Source organism: Sturnira hondurensis, unplaced genomic scaffold (assembly GCF_014824575.4).
Source record: "Sturnira hondurensis isolate 20B ecotype Veracruz unplaced genomic scaffold, ASM1482457v3 Scaffold0003440, whole genome shotgun sequence".
NCBI lineage: Eukaryota > Metazoa > Chordata > Mammalia > Chiroptera > Phyllostomidae > Sturnira > Sturnira hondurensis.
In genome coordinates, this window is record NW_028076071.1 from 21,999 (window position 1) to 46,815 (window position 24,817).

Here is a 24,817-nt window from a genome sequence, read left to right on the forward strand (position 1 = left end):
CCCTCCCCTGTCCTTTGCTTTTTGAAGATAACATCCAGACCTCAGTTGTATTTTAGCTCCAGGCCCAGAAAAGCAGAAAAACCAGGTGGGCTACTCCAGGACAGATTGCCCAGTCAGAGGTTTTGAGGCTTTATTTCCTTGTGCTGGAACTCTGGGTTGCATGATCTATCTTGCTCTCCCATTATTTCTCCTGGTTTATCTGCATGCAGATGTGGAAATACCTGGTCTTCCAGCAGGCCTTGTCTGGTCCACCAGCCACCACCTCACCTGCCCCAGACCTCCAGCTGGTGCCTTGCTGTGAGTCTTCATCCCAGCTGCCCATCTCTAACCATCCTATCAGTCTGGATAAATGTTTCTTCTTTAACTCCTTGAGTGTTGGACTTCCATACAGTTTGATTTTCTGGCAGTTCTGGTTATACTTTGTTTTTAAAATTTGTTGTTTTTCTTCTATTGGTTGTTACGGGAGGAAAAGTGCATCTACCTATTCCTCCATCTTGGCCAGAAGTCCAATAAATATATTTCTTAGTCAATCTCTTTTTGGATAATGTTTCTCATTATTTAAACGGTGCTGCAATGAGTATCTTTATAAATAAACTTTGCTCTCATTTTCTTGAGGATAAATTCTCCAAAGTGAGATTTATGAATCATTTGGCATGTGCACAATTTAAATATCTTTTGTTTATTGACAAATTGTTTTTCAGAACTTGAGTGCCCATTTTTGTCAATATAAGTCTGAAATGATATATCATTGTGTCTTTAGTGCTCTTTTCTTAGGTTACAGGTGAACTTAAAAGTTCTTTTTATGTTAATTGACCATTGTATTTCTATTTTTGTCAACTATGTATTTATAACCTTTTCCCACTTTATTGGGGTCTTTAGCATTTCTCACTGATTTATAAATAATGCTTTTTGAAGTTCTAATCCAATCCTTAATCATATTTTACAAATATTTTCACAATTCATAACATCTTTTTTAAAACAAATATTTTAAATACAAACACAAATATAAATATATTTAAGCATATATTTTAAGTATTAATTTATACCTAAACCTGTCAATTTTAGTATGTAATTCTAACTTAGAGGTTATGCCTAGATACTGTATTTTCTTTAATAGTTTTATTTATTTCTTTTTATCAAGTATTTATTTTAAATACTTAATTCATATATTACTTATTTTAAGTTTTGATGGTTTTTTAAATTTTTTCAATTTATTTATTTTAATTGTTGCTTAAGTATAGTTTTCTGTCCTTCACTCCCATCCCAGCTCACATTTCCAGTGCTCCCCAACTCCCTCCCATTACCACCCCCTATAGTTTTTGTTTGTGTGTCCTTTATATTTGCTCCTGTAAACCCTTCCCCTTTTCTTTTGAAATTCCCTCCCCCCTCCCCTCTGGTCCCTGTCAGCTTGTTCTGTATTTCAGTGTCTTTGGGTTATATTTTGCTTCTTTGTTGGTCTTGTTTAGGTTCTGTTAAAGGCGAGACCATATGGTATTTGTCTTTCATAACCTGGGTTATTTCACTTAGCAAATGCTTTCCAGTTCCATCTATGCTATCACAAAGGGTAGGAACTCCTTCTTTCTTTCTGCTGCATAGAATTCCATTGTGTAAATGTACCATAGTTTTTGGATCCATTCATTTACTGATGGGCACCTAGGTGGCTTCTAGCACTTGGCTATTGTAAATGGTGCTGCCATGAACATTGGGATACATGGATTCTCTTGGATTGCTGTTTCAGGGTTCTTAGAATATAAAGCTAGTAGTGGAATTGCTGGGTCTAAAGGCATATCTATTTTTAGATTTCTGAGGAAATTCCATACTGTTTTTCATAGTGGTTGTACCAGTCTGCAATCTGACCAACAGTACACTAAAGTTCCCGTTTCTCCACAAACTCTCCAGCAGTTGTTGTTTATTGCTTTGTTTATGATGGCCATTCTGAGGGCCATCTCATTGTGGTTATAATTTGTGGTTTTATTATCTCATTGTGGTTTTAATTTGCATCTCTCTGATAGCTAGCAATGTTGAGCATCTTTCCATGTGTCTGCAGATCCTCTGTATGTCCTCCTTGGAGAAGTATCTGTTCAAGTCCTTTGCCCATTTTTTAATTCGGTTGCTTGTCTTTTTAGAGTGGAGTCTTGTAAGTTCTTTATATATTTTGGAGATTAAACCCTTGTCTAAGGTATCACTGGAAAATATGTTTCCCCATATGACTGATTCTCTTTTTATTTTAATACTGTTTTCTTTAGCTGTGCAGAAGCTTTTTGTTTTGATGAGGTCCCATTCATTTATCATTTTCTTTATGTCCTTTGCTCTAGGACACATATCAGTAAAAGTGTTGCTGCATGAAATATCTGAGATTTTTCTGCCTATGTTCTACTGTAGGACTTTAATGGTATTACGACTTATATTTAAGTCTTTTATCCACCTTGAATTTATGTTGGTGTACAGTGTAAGTTGGTTCTCAAGTTTCATGTTTTTGCATGTAGCTGTCTAGTTCTCCCAACACCATTTGTTAAACAGGCTATTTTGACTCCATTTTATGTTGCTGCCCCTTTTGTCAAATATTAATGGACTGTAGAGACTTGGGTTTATTTCCAGGCTCTCTGTTCTGTTCCATTGGTTTATGTGCCTGTTTTTATGCCAGTACCAGGTTGTTTTGTTTACAGTGCCCTTGTGATACAGTTTGGTATCAGGTATTGTAATCCTTCCTACTTTGTTCTTCTTTCTCAAAATTGTAGCTGCTATTCAGTGTTGTTTATGGTTATATATAAATTTTTGAAGTGTTTGTTCTATGTCTGTGAAATATGCCATTGGTACTTTAATATGTATTGTATTGAATTTGTAAATTGCTTTGGGTATGGACATTTTGGTGAATTAATTCTTCCAATCCATGAACACGGCATATGCTTCCATATGTTTGTATCTTTCTTGATTTCTTTCTTCAGTGTTGTGTAATTTGTTGCATATAGGAATTTTGCCTCCTTGGATAGGTTTATTCCTAGGTATTTTATTTTTGTTTTTATTATATTGAATGGGATTCTTTCTTGATTTCTGCTTGTGCTGTTTCATTATTGGTATACAAATATGCCTTTGATTTCTGGATATTGACTTTTATTCTGTTTTGCCAAATTCATTTATTAGGTCAAGCAGATTTGGGGTAGAGACTATAGGAGTTTCTATGTACACTCCCAGGTCTTCTGCAAATAATGACAGTTTTGTTTCCTCCTTTTCAGTTTCGATGGCTTTTATTTCCTTTTCTTACTGATTACTGTGGCCAAGACTTCCAATACTATATTGAATAGAAGTGTGAAAGTGGACAACTTTGTTTAGTTCCTGATCTTAGTGGCAAAGCTTTAATTTTGGCCCGTTGAGTATGATGTTGGCTTTAGGTCTCTCATATATGGCCCTTATTATTTTGAGGAATGCTCCCTCTATTCCCACTTTACTGCATGTTTTCATTATAAATGGGTGCTGTACCTTGTCAAATGCTTTTTCTGCATCTGTTGATATGATTATGTGTTTTTCATCTTTGCTTTTGTTTATGTGATGTATTATATTTACTGATTTGTGAATGTTGAACTATCCTTGCATCCCTGGTATGAATCCCACTTGGTCCTGGTGTATAATCTTTTTTAATGTATTGTTGGGTATGGTTTGCCAATATTTAGTTGAGGATTTTAGTTTCTATGTTCATCAGCAATATTGGCACAAACTTCTCTTTCTTTGTTGTAATTTTAAGTGGTTTTGGAATTAGGATGATGCTGGCTTCATAAAAAGAGTTTGGGAATCTTCCATCATTTTGGATTTTTGAGGATAGTCTGTGAAGAATAGGGGTTAGCTCTTCCTTAAAAGTTTGTAGAATTTCCCCGTGAAACCATCTGGTTCAGGGCTTTTGTGTGACAGGAGATTTTTGATTACTGCTTCAATTTCATTTGCTGGTATTGGTCTATTCAGGCTTTCTGCTTCTTCTTCATTGAGTTTTGGAAGATTATATTTTTCTAGAAATATGTCCATTTCACCTAGGCTTTCAAATTTCTTGGCATACAGTTCTTCATAGTAATTTCTTACATTCCTTTCTATTTCTGTGGTATCAGTTTTCATCTCTCCTCTTTCACTTCTGATTGTGTTTACTTGGGTTCTCTCTCTTCTTTTCTTGATGGGCCTACTTAAAGGCTTCTGGATTTTGCTTATCTTTAAAAAATAGCTCCTAGATGTATTGATCTTTAGAATTATGCTTTTATTGTCTATGTCATTTAATTCTGCTCTGATCTTAGCTATTTACTTCCTTCTGCTTGCTCTGGCTGCCTTTGTTGTTGTTCCTCCAGTTCTTGTAGGCATAGGGTTAGGTTGTTTGTTTGAAATGTTTCTATCTTTTGTAGGTAGGCCTATATTGCTATGAACTTTCTTCTCAGGACTGCCTACACTGTATCCCATAAGTTTTGGGTTATCCTGAGTTTATTTTCATTTGTTTCCAAAAACTTTTTGATTTCTTTCCTAATTTCATTCTTGACCCATTTATTGTTTAATAACAATATTAAACATGCTATTCATGCTATTCATGCTATTCATGCTATTCATGCTATTCATGCTATTCAGTTTCCATGATTTGGGGTGTTTTGGTTTTTTTTCTTTTGGGGTTGGTTTCCAGTTTCAGTTCCTTGTGGTCAGTGAAAATACTTGGGATGATTTTAATTTTTGTGAATTTTTTGAAGCTTGTTTTGTGTCCTATCATGTGGTGTATCTTTGCAAATGTTCCATGTGTATTTGAGAAGAATGTGTATTTAGCTTCTTTGGGATGAATGGCTGTATATATACCAGTTCAACCCATTTCATCTAGGGTGTTGTTCAATGGCATAATATCTTTGTTGATATTTTGTTTGAATGACCTCTCCATTTGTGACAGTGGGGTGTTAAAATCCTCTACTATAATTGTGCTGCTCTCAATATCTTTCTTGAAGTCCTCTAAGATTATCTTTAGGTATTTGGGTGGTCTTATGTTCGGTGCATATATATTTACAATGTTTATGTCTTCTTGGTGGATCCTTCCCTTGAGCACTATGAAGTGACCTTCTGGGTCTCTTTCTATGGCTCTTTTTATGAAGTCTATATTTTCTGATATGAGTATTCCTACTCTGGATTTTTTTTACTGCCTGTTTGCTTGGAAAATTTGTTTCTAGCCCTTTATTTTTAGTCTCTGTAGGTCTTTTGTCTTGATGTGGTTCTCTTGTAGATAGCAAATGTGTGGGTCATGCTTTCTCATCCATTCAGCTATTCTATGTCTTTTGATAGGAGCATTTAATCCATTTATGCTAAGGTTATTATTTATAGGTACTTATTCACTCTCATTTTCGTACCTGTGTTCCTCTGTCCCCCCGCCATTTTTTTTCCTTAAAGAAGTTTCTTTAGCATCTTTTTTTAATATAATTTTTATTTAATTCTTGTTCACGTACAGGTTTCTGTCTTATATACCCAACCCTGCCCGCCCACCACCCCATGCTCCCCGCCTCCCTCCCCTTTCCACCCCCCACCCCTAGTTATTGTCCATGTGTCCTTTATACTTGTTCATGTGAGTCCATCCCCTTTTCCCCTATGATTCTCTCCCCTCTCCCCTCTGGACCCTGTCAGCCTGTTCCATATTTGAGTGTCATTGGTCGTATTTTGCTTGCTTGTTTGGTTTGTTTAGAATCCTGTTAACGGTGAGATCATATGATATTTGTCTTTCACCGCCTGGCTTATTTCGCTCAGCATAATGCTTTCCAGTTCCATCCATGATGTTGCAAAGGGTAGTAGTTCCTTCTTCCTTTCTGCGGCATAGAATTCCACTGTGTAAATGTACCATAGTTTTGTGATCCAGTCATTGACCAATGGGCATCTAGGTTGCTTCCAACTCTTGGCTATCGCGAATTGTGCTGCTATGAACATTGGGGTGCATAGGTTCTTTTGGATTGGTGTTTCAGGATTCTTAGGATATACTCCTAAGAGTGGGATTGCTGGGTCAAAAGGCACATCCATTTTTAGTTTTCTGAGAAAATTCCATACTGTTTTCCATAGTGGTTGTACCAGTCTGCAATCCCACCAACAGTGAACTAGGGTCCCCGTTTCCCCACAACCTCTCCAGCACTTGTTGTTTGTTTCTTTGTTTATGATAGCCATTCTGACTGGTGTTAAGTGGTATCTCATTGTGGTTTTAATTTGCATCTCTCTGATAGCTAGCGATATCGAGCATCTTTTCATGTGTCTCTGGATCCTCTGTATGTCCTCCTTGGAGAAATGTCTGTTCAAGTCCTCTGCCCATTTTTTAATCGGGTTGCTTGTCTTCTTTGAGTGGAGTCGAGTGAGTTCTTTGTATATTTTGGAGATTAAACCTTTGTCTGAGGTATCATTGGCAAATATGTTTTCCCAAACAGTTGCTTCTCTTTTTATCTTGATACTGTTTTCCTTAGCCATGCAGAAGCTTTTAATTTTGATGAGATCCCATTTGTTTATTCTTTCCTTTATATCCCTTGCTCTAGGGGACGTATCAGTAAAAATATTGCTGCGTGGAATATCTGAGATTTTCTTGCCAATGCTCTCCTCTAGGGCTTTAATGGTTTCACGGCTTATATTTAAGTCTTTTATCCACCTTGAATTTATTTTGGTGTATGGTGTAAGTTGGTGCTCAAGTTTCATTTTTTTGCATGTAGCTGTCCAGTTCTCCCAACACCATTTGTTGAAAAGGCTGTCTTTACTCCATTTTATGTTATTGCCCCCTTTGTCGAATATTAATTGACTGTAGAGAGTTGGGTTTATTTCTGGGCTCTCTGTTCTATTCCATTGGTCTATGTGCCTGTTTTTGTGCCAGTACCAGGCTGTTTTGATTACAGTGGCCTTGTAATACAGTTTGATATCAGGTATTGTGATCCCTCCTACTTTGTTCTTCTTTCTCAAAATTGCAGCAGCTATTCGGGGTCTTTTCTGGTTCCATATAAATTTTTGAAGTGTTTGTTCTATGTCTGTGAAATACGCCATTGGTACTTTAATAGGTATTGCATTGAATCTGTAAATTGCTTTGGGTAGTATGGACATTTTGATGATGTTAATTCTTCCAATCCATGAACACGGTATATGTTTCCATTTATTTGTGTCTTCCTTGATTTCTTTCTTCAGTGTTGTGTAGTTTTCTGCATACAGGTCTTTTACCTCCTTGGTTAGGTTTATTCCCAGATATTTTATTTTTCTTTTTGCTATATCGAATGGGATTTTTTTCCTGATTTCTGCTTCTGCTGCTTCATTGTTGGTATACAAAAATGCCTTTGATTTCTGGATATTAACTTTGTATCCCGCTGTTATGCCAAATTCATTTATTAGTTCCAGCAGTTTTTTGGTAGAGGCTATAGGGTTTTCCATGTACACTATCATGTCATCTGCAAACAATGCCAGTTTTGTTTCCTCCTTTCCGATTTGGATGCCTTTTATTTCCTTTTCTTGTCTGATCGCTGCAGCTAGAACTTCTAATACTATATTGAATAGAAGTGGTGAAAGTGGGCAACCTTGTCTTGTACCTGATCTTAGTGGAAAAGCTTTTAGTTTTTGCCCATTGAGTATGATGTTGGCTGTAGGTCTTTCATATATGGCCTTTATTATATTGAGGAATGTTCCCTCTATTCCCACCTTGCTGAGTACCTTTATCATAAATGGGTGTTGTACCTTATCAAAAGCTTTTTCCGCATCTATTGATATGACCATGTGGTTTTTGTCTTTGCTTTTGTTTATTTCGTGTATTACATTTATTGATTTGCGTATATTGAACCATCCTTGCATCCCCGGGATGAATCCCACTTGGTCGTGGTGTATGATCTTTTTGATATATTGTTGGATGCGATTTGCCAATATTTTGTTGAGGATTTTAGCATCTATGTTCATCAGTGATATTGGTCTGTAATTTTCTTTCTTTGTTGTGTCTCTATCTGGCTTTGGGATTAGGGTGATGCTGGCTTCATAGAAAGAGTTGGGGAGTTTTCCCTCCTTTTGGATTTTTTGGAATAGTCTGTGAAGAATAGGGGTTAGCTCTTCCTTAAAAGCTTTGTAGAATTCTCCTGTGAAACCATCTGGTCCGGGGCTTTTGTGTGATGGGAGTTTTTTGATTACTTCTTCAATTTCATTTGCTGTTATTGGCCTGTTCAGGTTTTCTGCTTCTTTTTCATTGAGTTTTGGAAGATTATGCTTTTCTAGAAATTTGTCCATTTCACCTAGGTTTTCAAATTTCTTGGCATACAGTTCTTCATAGTAATTTCTTACAATCCTTTCTATTTCTGCAGTATCAGTTGTAATCTCTCCTCTTTCATTTCTGATTGTGTTTATTTGGGTCTTCTCCCTTCTTTTCTTGATGAGCCTACTTAAAGGTTTGTCTATTTTGTTTATCTTTTCAAAAAACCAACTCCTGGATTCATTATCCTTAGAATTGTGCTTTTAGTTTCTATGTCATTTAATTCTGCTCTGATCTTGGTTATTTCCTTCCTTGTACTTGCTCTGGGCTGTCTTTGTTGTTGTTCCTCGAGTTCTTGGAGGCGTCAGGTTAGGTTGTTTGTTTGAAATGTTTCTATCTTCTTTAGGTAGGCCTGTATTGCTATGAACTTCCCTCTCAGGACTGCCTTCACTGTGCCCCATAGGTTTTGGGTTGTTGTGAGTTCCTTTTCATTTGTTTCCGGAAGCTTTCTGATTTCTTCCCTAATTTCAATCTTGACCCATTCGTTGTTTAATAGCCTACCTTTCAGTCTCCATGATTTTGGGTGTTTTGGGTTTTTTCCTTTGGGGTTGGTTTCCAATTTCAGTCCCTTGTGATCAGAGAAAATGCTTGGAATGATTTCTATTTTCTTGAATTTATTGAGACTCGTTTTGTATCCTATCATGTGATCTATCTTTGAAAATGTTCCCTGTGCATTTGAAAAGAAAGTGTATTTAGCTGCTTTGGGATGGAGGGCTCTATATATATCAATTAGGTCCATTTCGTTTAGGGTGTCATTTAATGCTGCAATATCTTTGTTGATATTTTGTTTGAAAGATTTGTCCAATTTAGACAGTGGGGTATTAAAATCTCCTACTATAATTGTGTTGCTGTCAATTTCTTTCTTGAGGTCCTCTAGGATATTCTTCATATATTTGGGTGCTCCTATGTTGAGTGCATATATATTTATGATGTTAATGTCTTAGTGGATTCTTCCCTTGTGTATTATGAAGTGACCTTCTTGGTCTCTTTTTATGGCCCTTCTTTTGAAGTCTATTTTGTCTCATATGAGAATTGCTACCCCGGCTTTTTTTTCTTTTCCATTTGCTTGGAAAATTTGGTTCTATCCTTTCACTTTTAGTCTGTGGTGGTCCTTTGACCTGAGGTGGGTCTCTTGTAGGCAGCATATGTGTGGGTCATGCTTTCTTATCCATTCAGCTATTCTATGTCTTTTCATTGGTGCATTTAATCCATTTACATTTAAGGTTATTATTGAAAGGTATTTATTCATTGCCATTTGTGTACCTATGTTCCTCTCTATCTCTCTCTTTTCCTTCCTTTCCTAAAGCAGTCCTTTTAGTAATTCTTGTAGAGCTGGTTTGGTGGAGGCATATTCTTTTAGACTTCTTTTGTCTTGGAAGCTCTTAATTGGCCTTCTATCTTGATTGAGAGCCTGGCTGGGTACAATAGCCTTGGTTGTAGGCCTCTGTTTCTCATTACTTGGAATATTTCCTGCCATTCTCTTCTTGCTTGGAATGTTTCCATTGACAAGTCAGTAGCCAACCTTATTGGGACCTCCTTGTATGTTATTCCCTTTTTCTCCCTTGCTGCCTTTAGGATTTTCTCTTTGTCTTGGAAGTTTGCCATTTTAATGATGATGTGTCTTGCAGTAGGCCTCTCTGGGTTCCACCTGTTTGGAACTCTCTGCGATTCCTGAATCCGTGTGACTTTCTCTCTCCTCAGCTTAGGAAAATTTTCCATAATTACTCTTTCAAGGAGGTTTTCTATCCCTTGTTCTTCTTCCTCTCCTTCTGGTATTCCTATTTTTCGGATATTATTACGTTTCATTTTGTCTTGCATTTCTCTTAAATTCTCCTCATTTTTTCTGATTCTCTTTTCCATTATTTGGTCTGTCTGGGAGATTCTTTCTATCCTGTCTTCTGTCTCACTCATGTGATCTTCCGCCATATCGATTCTATTCTTCATACCTTCTACTGTGTTCTTCAGTTCAGAAATTGTATTCTTCATTTCCTCTTGGCCTTTACTAAGGGTTTCCATTCCCTTTTTCATGTTGGTGTAGTTTGCAGAGAGCTCACTGTATCTCCCCTGTAGTTTCTGGTAGCTCGTTGTAAGCTCTTTGAATTTTCTGATAACCAGTGCTTTGAATTCAATATCTGATAGTTGGCTTGCCTCTAGTTCATCTAACATTCTTTCTGAGACTTCCTCCTTTTCTTTCATTTGGGGGTTGTTTCTTTGTCTTCCCATTGTTTGTGTTGCTCTTCTTGTTGGCTTCAGCTTCTTAAAGTGGTCTCTTCTGGGTTCCTGGGTTTATGGTGAGAACTTCTGTGGTAAGATGCCTGTGAGACTCAGTGGTGCAGTCTCCTGCAGGTATTTTGGTGTTCTCCACTTCCACCTATTCCTCTTTTTAGCTTCCAGCTGGTCAAACCTTTTCTTCTGCTCTCCCTAGCTGCAGCAGCCTGGGGGGCTATTAGTGTGGCCTTTCTCTCCTCTCGGTGAACTTAGCTGGTCTCACCAGTACCCACCCAAGATCCAGAATGGCACCGCTCTCCCGTGCCCCGCTGAGAGCAGGTTTTTCCCCAGGCTTCCCAACTCTGGCCTGGCATGAGGCCATGCACTCCCAGCCAGGCTTTCCTGGTCTCGCAGGCTTGGGCTTGGACCTTTCCCAGTGCTGTGGCTGCACACACTGGGCAACTCACAATTCTTCCAAGCTGGCAACCACAGCCTGACTCCCGGTGCTTCTCAGTCTGAGCCCAGCTGGGTAGGGATGAATCTGGCGATTGGTGCTTCCCCAGGGGCCCTGTCAGTCTCGAGCAGCCCCCCGCGGCTGTGTGAGCACCTGCTGGAGTCCCCGGCTGGAGTCCCCCGGTATTGGGAATGCGCACCACTGGGACTGCGAGCCACCGGGAATGCACACCACCGGGAATGCACGCCACTAGGAATACACGGGATTCCCAGACTTCCAAGCTGGTGACCACACTGGATTCTGGATGCTTCTCAGTCTGCGCCCAGCTGGGTAGGGGTGGATCTGGAGATTGGCACTTCCCCAGGGGCCCTGACTGTATCCTGAATCACCCCAGAGACTGTGGGAGCACCGGCTCAGGCTACTGGGAATGCTGGGGCCCCGCAGTTCCCCAAACTGGCAAACACAGCCGGACTCCACGGGTTTTCAGAGTTCTCGGGTTTGCTTCCCAATGCCCACTCCTCTCTCTGCTCCTACAGGCAAACCGATCTCTCCTGGTGTTTTCCAATCTGCACCCTGCTGGTTAGAGAGGATGCCGGTGACTAGTTCTCTAATACGGTTGTCCTTGTTGCCCTCCCTCGGCTCTCAGAGATCAGGGCGGCCCCGCCAGGACCCTGGCGCTGCCCGGCGAAGGGCCCGCAGCCTCTGTGCTGTTCCCTCATACCTTGCTGATCTGAGGTCTGTCTCCTCTCCTCAACCTCTGGTCATTCAGTGTCCGCTATACTCTCTGGGGTCCTGCCGTCCCATATGCTGGGTCCCTGTTGGGTGTTCGCCATGCTCCTCTGCAGAGCAGCCTGGTTTTTCTCTGGCGCATGAAGGGAAGCGAAATCCTTTGTCCTACTCCGCCGCCATCTTCCTGATTCTCCTCTCTTTAGCATCTTTTGCAGAGCTGGTTTGTTGAAGGTGTATTCTTTTAGACATTTGTCTTGGAAGCTCTTTATTTGGCCTTCTATCTTGATTGAGAGCCTTGCTGGGTAGAGTAGCCTTGGTTGTAGGCCTCTGGTTCTCATTACTTGGAATATTTCTTGCTATTCTCTTCTTGTTTGGAGTATTTCCATTGAGAAATCAGCTGTTAACCTATCAGGACTCCTTTGTATGTTATTTCCTTTTTCTCCCTTGCTGCCTTTAAGATTCTCTCTTTGTCTTGGAATTTTGCCATTTTAATGATGATGTGTCTTGAAGTGGGCCTCTTTGCTTCCTTGTTGATTGGGATGCTCTGTGTTTCCTGGATTTGTGTGACTTTTCTCTCTCCAAATTAGGAAAATTTTCCACCATTCTTTTTCAAATAGGTTTTCTATTCCTTGCTCTTTATCTTCTCTTTCTAATATTCCTATTATTCTGATATTATTATGGTTTATATGTTCTTGTATTTCTCTTAGTTTCTCTTTATTTTTTCTGAGCATCTTTCTGTTTTCTTGCTCTTTTTCAGCATTTTTCTACTTTGTCCTTCATCTCGCTGATTCCATCTTCTGCTTCATGTATCCTGTTTTTGATTCCTTCTACTCTGCTCTTCACTTCTGATATTGTATTCTTCATTTACTCTTGGTCCTTGTTGATAGTTTCTATTTTCTTTTCCATGTTGATATAGTTTGTAGTGAGTTCATTGTAGTTTTTCTGTATTTCTGGTAATTCTCTGTGAGTTCATGGAGCTTCTGGATAACCATTGCTTTGAACTCACTATCTGATAGTTGAGTTGCCTCTGTTTCATTTAGCGTTCTTTCTGAAGCTTCCTACTTTCTTTTCATTTGGTGATTGTTTCTTTGTCTTTCCATTGTTTTTGAGACTCCTCTAATTAGCCTGAGCTTCTTAAATTGATCAGTTCTGGCTTCCAGGGTTTATGGTGTGAACTTCTCTGGTAGTATACCTGTGAGATTCAGTGGGGCAGTCTCCGTCAGGTATCCTGGTGTTCATTACTTCCACCCACTCTTTTTTTGATCAGTTCGAGGGGGAAGGCAAAATGGTTTAAGACAGCAAGAGAGTACTCTATGCTATTTACAGTAGCAGATGATAGAAAAGAAATAGGAGATCCTTTCGTATGCATAGTGTTAACTGTGATCTTCCACTCAACTAGCCACCTTTTGGAAAGAATGTAGGACTCTTGTTGGGGATGGAAGCATTGTGAGTTGGATCTAGAAAGCAGTGAGATTGTGGAAGGTCAGATTCTGAGGTAAGGTGAGAGTAAAGAATAGTAAATAGTTGTAATGTGTGAGAGAATAGAGTCAAACACTACAGCAATAGAGTTCAGGAAACCATGAAGTGGGCTAATATCTGGGAGGGGTGTTGTGTAGTATTTACAATATAATGGAACAGCTATTATTTAAATAATATTGAAGCAACAATCATACGACAGAATCTATGAGATCTAGATACCAAGAATAGAGAGTATAGGACCTTCAGTATTGTGCTAATGAAACACAGGTGAAGTGAAGGACAGTAAATTAATAATACACTATGGATAAGAGAACAGGGGAAGCCTGTCAAATGATACAATATAACCCGCCAGGCAAAGAAGACTATACAGAAAGAAGAGGAATACAAAAATACTATTCAAATAAATATGTAAGAATAATGAAAAATAATGATACAAATATGCAGTAACTTGCAGATTCTCTGTAATAGCAAAGTGAAATTTGTCTTTGTGTCTCAGCTGTTGGGATGCCACTTCTGGTTTTTTTCACAGTTCCAGGTTTTTTCTCACTTGTGGGTATTTTAAAAAAAGGCAGACTAAGGAAGGAAGAAGAGATAAAATTGGAAAGAAAGAAAGAAGGAATAAAACAAGGAAGCAAGAAAGGGAAGGAAAAGGAATCGAGAGATAAAAAATAATAAAAATTTAAAAAATTACTTAAAAATTAAACAAACAAAAAGCAAAACAAAACAGAACAAAACAAAAAACCTCTTGCTGCTTTCAAAGTGGCCAAAACAGTTTTTATGTTCTTGGTGACTTCAGCAGGCTGAGGGGTGACTATTATGCTTTTCTCCCTTCATGTTCAGCACTCAGCCTGGTGCGCACTTTGCAGGCTTTTCTCCCTTCCTGTTCAGCACTCAGGGCTGGTTGAGGAGTCTCCTGAGACCTAGCCTGGTGCCCCTCTGCAGGGCCCTGGGTCTGAGCTCCAGGTCTCCTGAGGCCCACGGGCTCACTCTGGGTTTTCAGGTGCAGACTGTAGGCCTCTTAAGGTGCACGTACTTTCTCCTGGTCCAGGGGTGTGGGCCCTGGGCATTCCACAAAGCTCTCTCTCCCAGGGTTGCGGGAGTGTGTGCCTGGCCAGACTGCCTGGGTTGCATAGGCCTGGACACGACACACACTCTTCCCAGGGCTATGCGTGGGTGCTCACAGGGCCCATGTGCTTGTCACTTAGTCCTTACTCTCCTCTCTGCAACTTTAAACAACCATGTCTCTCCCAGTGCTGCTCAAACCCTGTTTGGCTTGGGAGGGAGTGCTGACCTAGCTCTCTCCCAAGAGCCCTGTGGCTGGCCCTGACGGGCCTTGGGCTGCAGTCTCCCTTGTCCAGGTGCTGATCCTTGGGCCCATATTGTCCTGAAGCACTCTCCTTATCATCTGGTTTTTCAATGTCCACTATAATTTTCAGTCTCCTATTTTCATATATGCCGTGGTACTGGCAGCTGTCTGCTCTGTTCCTCTGAAGATCAGTCAGGTTTTTCTTCCATGTGTAGGGAGAAATAGAATCTGCTTCCTCTTACCTAGCTGCCATCTTGGAACTGCTAAGTCTTGATGTTTTGATCTCACTATGTCTTCCACAAGTGGTTAGTCATTTACCCCAGGACAATTTGCTCTATAGTTCAGCCTGGGCAAAATAAATAATGCCCATTTATTTTACATGGTGATTTTTCTCAATATATCTCAAAATCCAGTCCATTAAGTTATATATTTTTTAAATACTGACCCTGGGCACAAAAATTCTTGTAATCCTGCTTTTTGTAGTCTTTCCTTCACAACTGTTGGCTTCTGATCAATTCTAGTACATCTCAGATTATTTTTCTTTTCTGCAGAAGTATTTAAGGCCAATTCTGTAGAGTTGGCCTGGTATAGGCTGAAAAAAAAGAGATATTTTCCAGGGGCTTTCATAAGTCACCTTCCACTTTGACCATAGCCAATCCTCAGGAAACTGTGTAGATAAAATTGCTAATCAGATTTAAGGGGCCTGAAAAGGGGAAAAATTAAAAGTTGAATTGAGAAGTTAATCAGTCATTGAAACCTATTTCAGTCTGATGATTTCAGTGTTTATCTGTCACTATCTGTTTAAGAACTTGGATCATGTGGTAGCCATTAAGATCCAAACTCTGGGTTTGTTAAAAACTTCTTTTCTTTCTTTTATAAATTTAATGATGGAAACAATAATTACATGTGTTGTCCTACACTAGAAATATGATACAAAATTTCATTTTGCCTTTAACATGTCCATAATTTTTTTAGTTTTGTTTCATTTTCTAAAATGAAAATATTTTTTCTCTCTGATTTTTGAAGGAATACTACTAATTAACATTTCTTATCATATTGAAAAGCTACATTATTCCAATAAAAATCACATTAATTCTAGCAGTCATCAGTATTAAGATGTATAACTTTCCACACTTGTTCCTTTGAGCACATGCACAGGTGTATATTTACCCTATTGGAAAAACAATCATCACTGGCAGGTGTAGCTCAGTGGATTGAGCACTGACCTGTGAACCAAAGGGTTGCTGGTTCAATTCCCAGTCAGGACACATGCCTTGGTTGTGGGCCAGGCCCTCTATGCGGGGCATGTGAGAAGCAACCACACATTGATGCTTCTCTCCCTCTCTTTTTTGATCCCTTCCCCTCTGTCTAAAAATAAAATAAATAAATTTTTTTAAAAAAGGACAATCATATAAACTCTTCTAAGACCTAATTCCAATTATTTGTCAATGTATCATGGACCATTTGAATTTAAAAAGTAGAGATCTGGTCTGTTTTTAATGGTTACATGATATTCTGTTTTATAGTTTCACCATAATTTACTCAATCAGTTGCTTGTTTTTGATGTTTAATTAGATCTAGTCTTTGTTATAAATAAGTTGGGACAAACACCTTTTGTCATTCACCTTTACACAGAGTCTGGTATTTCCTTAGTATAAATTCCCAAAGGCAGAATTGTTTATTCAAAAGGATGCCATGTTTTAAAGGCTATTGATATATATTATGCCAGGAAATTTGAATCTCTTTATGCTTCCTCCAGCATTGTTCATTTCCCCACACTCCTGCCAAAATTGGGTGTTACTATTCATTTTAATTGTTGCCTGATAGGCAAATGAATGTAAGTGTATTGTTTTCATTTGCATTTCTTTATTACTAAGTCTAAGTATTCATTCTTGTATAAAAATATTTTTGAAAGAATGACTTTATTTCTGAGAAAGAAAGTAGTGCCAGGAAAATGGAGACAATTGTATTTGAACAACAACAAAAAAAAACAAGTAAAGAGGAATCATGCTATTTCTCACCTCCCCCCAAAATAATTATAGTATGTCAAAAGAAAAAGAAATTCACAAAAAAATCAAATCAAAGGGAAAAATTGAAATGCAACAGATGATCATAGTAATTTAATATAATCAAATTGTCTATTTATTAATAATAAGAGCGATCCAGCTTTAAAAAATATTGCCCCAATGTACTGATCTACCAAAAAGCAAGGGCAAAATATGGTTATTTTAAAATCTTTTTAGTGAATTTCTCTTTTGGAAAAAAGGGATGATAGGGAAAATGTCAACACTAGATAGAATTTATCCCCAGGAAACCATGTAACGTCAATATCGGACTCAGATTAATGAAGTGGGATCAGTTTGTTAATACCTGGACAGGTATATGTAATGGTTCTATCAAGAAATATAAAAGACAGCCAGGAAAGACCTCATGAGACCTGTCAGTAGAAAATATTTTGATTCAAGTTTATACATCAATTTGGAAAGTTGTTCATAAGTAGAGTTTTTGCAAGTAAACATAACTTAAATGTACTACAGATCATGAATCATTTTACTTACAGTATCATCTGTAAATTTGGAATTTTGCATTCAAAAGATTTTTAACAGAAGACCTGAATAAGTCACCTTCAATTGTTATTGAATTCACATAACAATTCTGTGAGCAGATAATGTTTTCCTCAATTAGGACATGAGAATTACTAGTCCTAGCAAAGCTAAGCTTGAGGCTTCATAATTGGTAACCAAAAAAAAAAAAACAAAAAACCTGAGGTGTGTGACCATAGGACTGTATTGTGCTGGAGATCATTAGATTTAGAGACAGACCCAATACAAAGTGTGCTCTGTACCACTGGGCAGATCAATTAACCACTCTTAATCTTATTTTACTCCTCTGATGATTATTCTCACCTTCCTTCTCTAAGAGGAAGAGTGGGTTGGCTTCACTGTTGGGGATGACCAAAATTGGGAAGATTCACTGTTGGGGGGCAGAGAATGTGTAAATGCTTTGAAACTGAAAGGAACGAGGAGACAAGAGGTTCCCATGGAGGAGCTATGAATCTAATTCATCAAATTGTTGGACACTGGTTAGGCCACATTAACTAGGATAGCTCTTCTCGACCTGCAGCAAACCTGCAAATTGCTAGGGATCTTGTTAAACTTTAGATTCTCACTCAGGAGGTCTTGGCTTGGGGTCCTTTAGTACCTGTATTATCAGAATTCTTAACAGTAGCTTGGAGCTAGAGACATGGGTAATAACAAATTATTACTTTCACTTCCCACTTGTCCCTGTTTGGAACTCAAGTCCTGGGTGGGGGGTTGTGGTATAACCTGGGGCAGGAATTCAGTAGGCATTCATTCATCTCACAAATCTTTATTGAGAACCTACCATGCCCCTGTTTCTGTGCCAGGAATGTGTCTCTGGCCTGAATACCATCTACTAGTGCCCCCAATTCCACCTTAAACCTTTGGAGAATTGTTCATATATATGCCGCTGTAGTTACATGGAAGAAAGTTGAGGAATCAATGGAGATGTTCTCCCCTTTCTATGAATAATGGTTGCTGCAAGCACTGTTTGCTACTTATCCAACATTCATTCCTCTCTTCTTGATGATTGGAACCCAATTCTGTTTTGGTATTTACTTTTCTATTTGTGACTCAGGGAAGGTGAGTCACACAAGAGCTGAAAGCTGCTCTTAACAGCTCAGGAGAGATGATTGCTAAATTTTCAAGAAATGTAAGAGCAAAACACAAGGGCAAAAATATATAATTATATAAACCTGTAACAATAAATTATATTTAAAAATACTCAAAAGTCATCATTTCCTAGTTATTTAACTATTATCTATGCTCTTAAGATTATGCATGTCTATTCTATCTATATGGTAGGAGTAATATATAACACCGTGCTACTGCACACCCCCCCAAATTCCAGGTCCAGTAATGCCCCATTAATAGTTTGAAATTTGCCATGGTGGCTGTATTTATAACACATAAATTGGCATACATTAAAAATCAGGACTTTGACTTGTTTTCCTGGGTGATCTACTTGTGAAACATTTACTAGCACACCACTAGGTAACTTTATCTCTACTTTCAAGGGGACATTTTTTTCCAAATTGTTAGTTAAATTTAAAAATGTATATTTTGTTGATTTTGCTATCACAGTTGTCTGATTTTTCCCCTTTGCCCCCTTCTACCCAGCACCCCACTCTCCCTCAGACAATTCCTTCACCATGTTCATGTTTATGGGTCATGTGTATAAATTCTTTGGCTACTCCATTTTCTATACTGTCTTGTGCATACCCATGGCTATTCTATAACCACCTATTTGTCCTTCATAATCCCCTCATCTCTTCACCCATTGCCCCATACCCTCCTCCCACCTGGAAATCACTAAAACACGCTGTGTATCCATGATTCTGTCTTTGTTCTTTTTAACTAAATTTGTTTCTTAGATTCAATAGTTGATATGTACTTGTTGCCATTTTATTGTTCATATTTTGGATCTTCTTTTTGTTAAATAAGTTCTTTTAATATTTTATATAATAATGGTTTGATTATGAACTTCTTTAGTTTTTTCTTGTCTGAGAAATTCTTTATATGCCCATTGATTCTAAATGGTAGCTTTGCTGAGGAGAGCAATCTTGGCTATAGGTCTGTCCCTTCTTTTCATGACTTTGAAATATCCTTGCCAATTCCTTCATCCTGTAAAGTTTCTTTTGAGATATCACCTGATAGTTTTACATGAAAAAAAAAATATATGTAACTCTCTGCTATATAACTCCCCTACATGTAACTCTCTGCTTTTTCTCTTGCTGCTTTAAGATTCTCTCTTTATCTTTAACCTTTGACATTTTAATTATGGTGCACCTTGAAGTGGGTCTACTTGCATTCATTTTGTTTGGGACTCTCTATGTTTCCTGGACTTGCATGTCTATTTCCTTCACCAAATTAGGAAAATTTTCTTTCATTATTTTTTCAAAAAGATTTTCATTTTCTTGCTCTTTCTCTTCTCATTCTGGCACCCCTGCGATTCAAATGTTGGACCTCTTGAAGTTGTCCCAGAGGCTACTAATATGACCCTCATTTTTTTAGATTCTTTTTTTAAATTAATTTATTGTTGTTCAATTACACTTGTCTGCATTTACTCCCTACCATTCCCCCCAATCCCAGCTTCCACCCCCTTCAGTTTGTCCATGTGTTCTTTATAATTGTTCCTGAAAACCCTTCCTTTCTTATCCCATTATCCCCTCCCAACTCTCCTCTGGTTACTGTCAGATCATTCTTAATTTCAATGTGTCTGGTTATATTTTGCTTGCATTTTCTCTTGTTGATTAGGTTCCACTTCAAGGTGAGTTCATGTGGTATGTATCTTTCACTGCCTGGATTATTTCACTTAGCATAATGCTCTCTAGTTCCATCCACGCTGTTGCAAAGGATAGGAGATCCTTCTTTCTGCTGTGTAACATTCCATTTTGTAAATGTATCATAGTTTTTTGATCCATTCATTTAATTATGGGCATTTTGGTTTCTTTCAGAGCCTGGATATTGTAAATTGTGCTGCTATGAGCATTGGGGTGCATAAGTTCTTTTGAATTGGTGTTTCAGGGTTCTTAGGATATAATCCCAGCAGTGGAATTGCTGGGTCAAAAGAGAGTTCCATTTTTGGTTTTCTGAGGAAATTCTATATTGTTTTCCACAGTGGCTGCACCAGTCTGCATTCCCACCAACAGTGTACTAGGGTTCCCTTTTCTCCATATCTTCTCCAACACTTTGTTTGTTGTTTTGTTTATGATGGCTATTCTCACCAGTGTGAAGTGGCATCTCATTGTGGCTTCAATTTGCATCTCTCTGATGGCTAATGGGCTTTTCATATGTCTCTGAGCCTTCTGTATGTCCTCCTTGGAGAAGTGTCTGTTCCAGTCCTTTGCCCATTTTCTAATTGGGTTGTTTGTCTTCCTGGAGTGGAGTTGTGTGAGTTCTGTATATATTTTGGAGATCAAGCCCTTGTCTGAGATATCACTGGCAAATATGTTTTCCCATACAGTTGATTCTCTTTTCATTTGAATGCTCTTTTCTTTAGCCAAGCAGAAGATTTTTAATTTGATGAGGTCCTATTTGTTATTCTTTCCTTTATGTGCCTTGCTTTAGGAGACATATTGGTGAAAACACTGTTGTGTGGAATGTCTGGATGTTCCTGCAAATATTTTCCTCTAGGTCTTCTATGGTGTTATGACTGATATTTAAGTCTTTTATCCACCTCGAATTTATTTTTGTGTGGTGTAACTTGGTGATCAAGTTTCATTTTTTTTTGCATGTAGCTGCCCAGATATTCCAACACCATTTGTTGAAGAGGCTATTTTTACTCTATTTTATGCTCCTGTCCCCTTGGTCAAATATTAACTGACCACAAAGGCTTGGGGTTATTTCTGGGCTCTCTGTTCTGTTCCATTGGTCTATGTGTTATGCCAGTACCAAGCTGTTTGATTACAGTGGCCTTGAAATACAATTTGATATCAGGTATTACGATCCCTCCAACTTTCTTCTTCTTTATCAAAATTGCTGCAGTTATTCAGGTTTGTTTATGGTTCCATATAAATTTCTGAAATGTTTGTTTCATATTTGTGAAACATGTCATAGGTACTTTAATAGGTATTGTGTTGAATCTATAGATTGCTTTGGGCAGTATGGACATTTTGATGATGTTTATTCTTCCAATCCATGAGCATGGTAAATACTTCCATTTTTTTGTATCTTCCTTAATTTCTTTATTCAGTGTTGTGTAGTTTTCTGAGTACAGATCTTTTACCTCCTTGGTTAGGTTTATTCTTAGGTATTTTATTTTTCTTGTTGCTATATCAAATGGGATTTTTCTTGAGTTCTGTTTATGATATTTCATTGTTGGTGTACAAAAATGCCTTTGATTTCTGAATATAGACTTTATATTCTGCTGTCTAGCCAAATTCACTTATTAGGTCAGTTTCTTGGAGAAGCCTATAGGATTTTCCATGCACACTCTCATGTCATCTGCAAACAATGACAGTTTTTCTTCCTCCTTTCCAATTTGGATGGCTTTTATTTATTTTTCTTGTTTGATTGCTGTGGTTAGAACTTCCTATGCTATGCTGAATAGAAGAGGTGAAAGGGAATACCCTTGTTTTGTTCTTGATCTTAGAGGGAAAGATTTTAGTTTTTCCCCATTGAGTATGATGTTGGCTGTAGGTATCTCCTATATGGCCATCATTATGTTGAGGAATGCTCCCTCTATTCCCACTTTCCTAAGTGTTTTTATAATAAATGACTGCTGTACTTTATAAAATGCTTTTTCTACATCTATTGATATGGTCATGTGGTTTTCGTCTTTCATTTTGTTTATGTGATGTATTATGTTTATTGATTTGGGAATATTGTACCATCCTTGCATTTCTGGAATAAATCCCACTTGATCATGGTGTATCATCTTTTTAACATATTGCTGGATACAGTTTGCCAGTTTTTTGTTGAAGATTTTAGCATCTTTCTTTATCAGTGATATTAGCCTAAAGTTTTCTTTCTTTGTTATTTCTTTATCTTGTTTTGGGATTAGGATGATGCTGGCTTCATGAATAGAGTTTGGGAGTCTTTCATCTTCTTGAATTTTTTTGAATATTCTGTAAAGAATAGGGGTTAACTCTTCCTTGAATGCTTTATAAAATTCTGTTAAATAGTCTGGTCCAAGGCTTTTGTGAGCTGAGACGCTTTTGATTACTGCTTTAACTTCATGAGCTGTTATTGGTCTGTTCAGGCTTTCTGCTTCTTCTTCATTCCCTTTTGAAGATGATATTTTTCTAGAAATTTGTCCACTTCACCTAGGTTTTCAAATTTCTCAGCATATAGTTCTTTGTAGTAATTTCTTAAAGTCTTTTGTATTTCTGTGGTATCAGTTGTAACCTCTCCTCTTTCATTTCTGGTTGTGTTTATTTGAGTCCTCTCTCTTTTTTTCTTGATGAGTCTTTAAAGACTTGTCAATTTTGTTCATCTTTTCAAAGAAACAGCTCCTGGATTTATTGATCCTTAGAATTGTACTTTTAGGCTCTATGTCATTTAATTCTGCTCTGATCTTGGTTATTTACTTCCTTCTGCTTGCTCTGGGCTGTCTTTGTTGTTGTTCCTCCAGTTCTTGTAGGCATAGGGTTAGGTTATTTATTCGAAGTGTTTCTATCTTTTTTAGGTAGGCCTGTATCACTATGAACTTCCCTGTCAGGACTCCTTTCCCTGTTTCCCATAAGTTTTGGATTGTTGTGAGTTCTTTTTCATTTGTTTGGAGAATCTTAGCTAATGTAATTATGACTTGCTTTGGTGTGTCCCTTCTTGGGTCCAACCTCTTTGGGACCCTCTGAGCTTCCTGGACTTACTGGAAGTCTATTTCCTTTACCAGATTAGAGAAGTTCTCCTTCATTGTTTTTTCAAAACAGTTTTTAATTTCTTGCTCTTCCTCTTATCCTTCTGTTACCCCTATATGATTTGGATGTTGAAACATTTAAAGATGTCCTGGAGGTTCCTAAGCCTCTCCTCACTTTTTTTGAATTCTTGTTTGTTCATTCTGTTCTGGTTGGAAGTTTATTTCTTCCTTCTGCTCCAAACTGTTGATTTGAGTCCTGGTTTCCTTCTCTTCAGTGTTGGTTCCCTGTACATCTTCCTTTATTGCACTTCTCATAGCCTTCATTTTTTTCTAATTTGTGACCATATTCAACCAATTCTGTGAGCATTCTGGTTGCCAGTGTTTTGAAGTGATAGGTTGGCTGTCTCTTGGTTGCTTAATTGTATTTTTTCTGGTACCTTTTCATTTGGGATTTTTTTTGTCTCTGCTTACCTGTTACATAGCTAGGGGTGAAGCCTTAGGTGTTCACCAGAGTAGGGCAACCCACATCACTGCATTGTGATGTTGTATGTGGGGGAGGCATCCAAGAGGAAGTGTGCTACTTGTTCTGCTCTCTGCCAGTTTTCATTCACTTTTCCACTATCCACAAAAAAAAAATTGGGCACTTCTGTTGCTGGTTCCCGGGTATGTGGGCTTGTGTACATTCTAGGTCCCTGTGGGTCTCTTCAACAAACTCTGCTGTGAGGCTGAAAGTTTCTCCCACTTATGCCTCACCCTCACAGGTGTTTTCAGTCAGAGGCTGTCAGTCTTTATTTCCTAGTACTTTAACCCTGGGTTGCTTGGTCTATCTTGCTCCCCAGTTGTTCCTCTCAGTTTACCCATATGTGAATGTGGGACCATCCAGTCCTCCAGCCATCGCCTTGCCATGAGTCCTCGCTGCCTGGCTGCCCATCTCTTCCCCTTGTACTGGTCTGAATGAGTGTTTCTTCTTTAATTCCTTGGTTGCTGGACTTCCATGCAGTTTGATTTTCTGTCAGTTCTGGTTGTTTTTTTGTTTTTAAATTTGTTGTCATTTTTTTGGTTGTGTGAGAAGGCAGTGTGTGTCTCTCTACACCTGTCTTGGCCAGAATCCTGATTATTTTTGTTTTTGTTGTTCCAATTGCTTGTTTTTTGCTTCCTTATGTTCCAAATCATTGATTTGATTGTTGTCTTTATCCACTTTACTGTTGTCTCCATTTAAGTTATTATTTATTTTATTCAGTGTATCCTTCATTTCTGACTAGATCTTTTTTGATGCTGTTTAGGTCCTTACTAGGTTCCTTGAGCATCCTTATAACCAGTGTTTTGAACTCTGCATATGATATATTGCTTATCTCCATTTCATTTAGTTCCTTATTTGGAGTTTTGATCCACTCTTTCACATGGGCCAAGTTTGTTTGTCTCCTCATTTGGCAGCCTCCCTGTTTGTTTCTATGTACTAGGTAGAGCTGCTATGACTCCCTGTTGTAGCAGGGAGTCATAGAGCCAAATATAAGGTAGTATATATGGCCCTATGACTAATTAAAAAATAGTCACACAAATATCACATTAGGCCCTGTGGCGTGGCCTAATGTATATATCCTGTAGGGTCCAGTGGCATAGTCACCCCTATCAAGGTGGACCCTTTGTGTGGACTTAGTACACTCTCCTCTTGTAGTTGAGCCTTGGTTGCTCTTAGCAGGCCCATGAGAGGGATTTATCCAGGTCAGTCACCTGCAAGAAATGTCTGTGACCACTTACCACCAACCTCTACTCTTTGTAGAGGATATTCTGTCCAGGGGCAGGGTGGTAGTGCTCTGATGTGGTCTGTAACTGTCCACTGAGTACACTGGCCATGGGGTTTCCTGGGTGGTGCAGGCCAAGACCAGCCCCGACCTGTGTTTCTCACAGAGCCACCCTGCCTAAGCTATAAAGCAATCTGAGATAGCTGCTACTTGTGCAGGGCTTGGAGTTTCCCAGGCAAAGTCGAAATGTGAATCTAGGCTGGACACTGCTAGTG

The 24,817-nt window shown here is 38.4% G+C and overlaps 1 protein-coding gene and 1 long non-coding RNA gene across 2 annotated transcripts in view; both read left to right on the forward strand.

Moving 5' to 3' along the window:
• Positions 1 to 24,817, forward strand: part of ANKS4B (ankyrin repeat and sterile alpha motif domain containing 4B) — a 39,031-nt gene that overhangs the window by 11,125 nt on the left and 3,089 nt on the right. The gene's annotated exons all lie outside the window — the stretch shown is intronic.
• On the forward strand, positions 1,409 to 24,331 carry LOC118984190 (uncharacterized). The gene is made up of 3 exons (XR_005065879.1): positions 1,409 to 1,423; positions 4,773 to 4,775; positions 24,041 to 24,331. It is a non-coding gene; the product is annotated as an uncharacterized LOC118984190 (long non-coding RNA).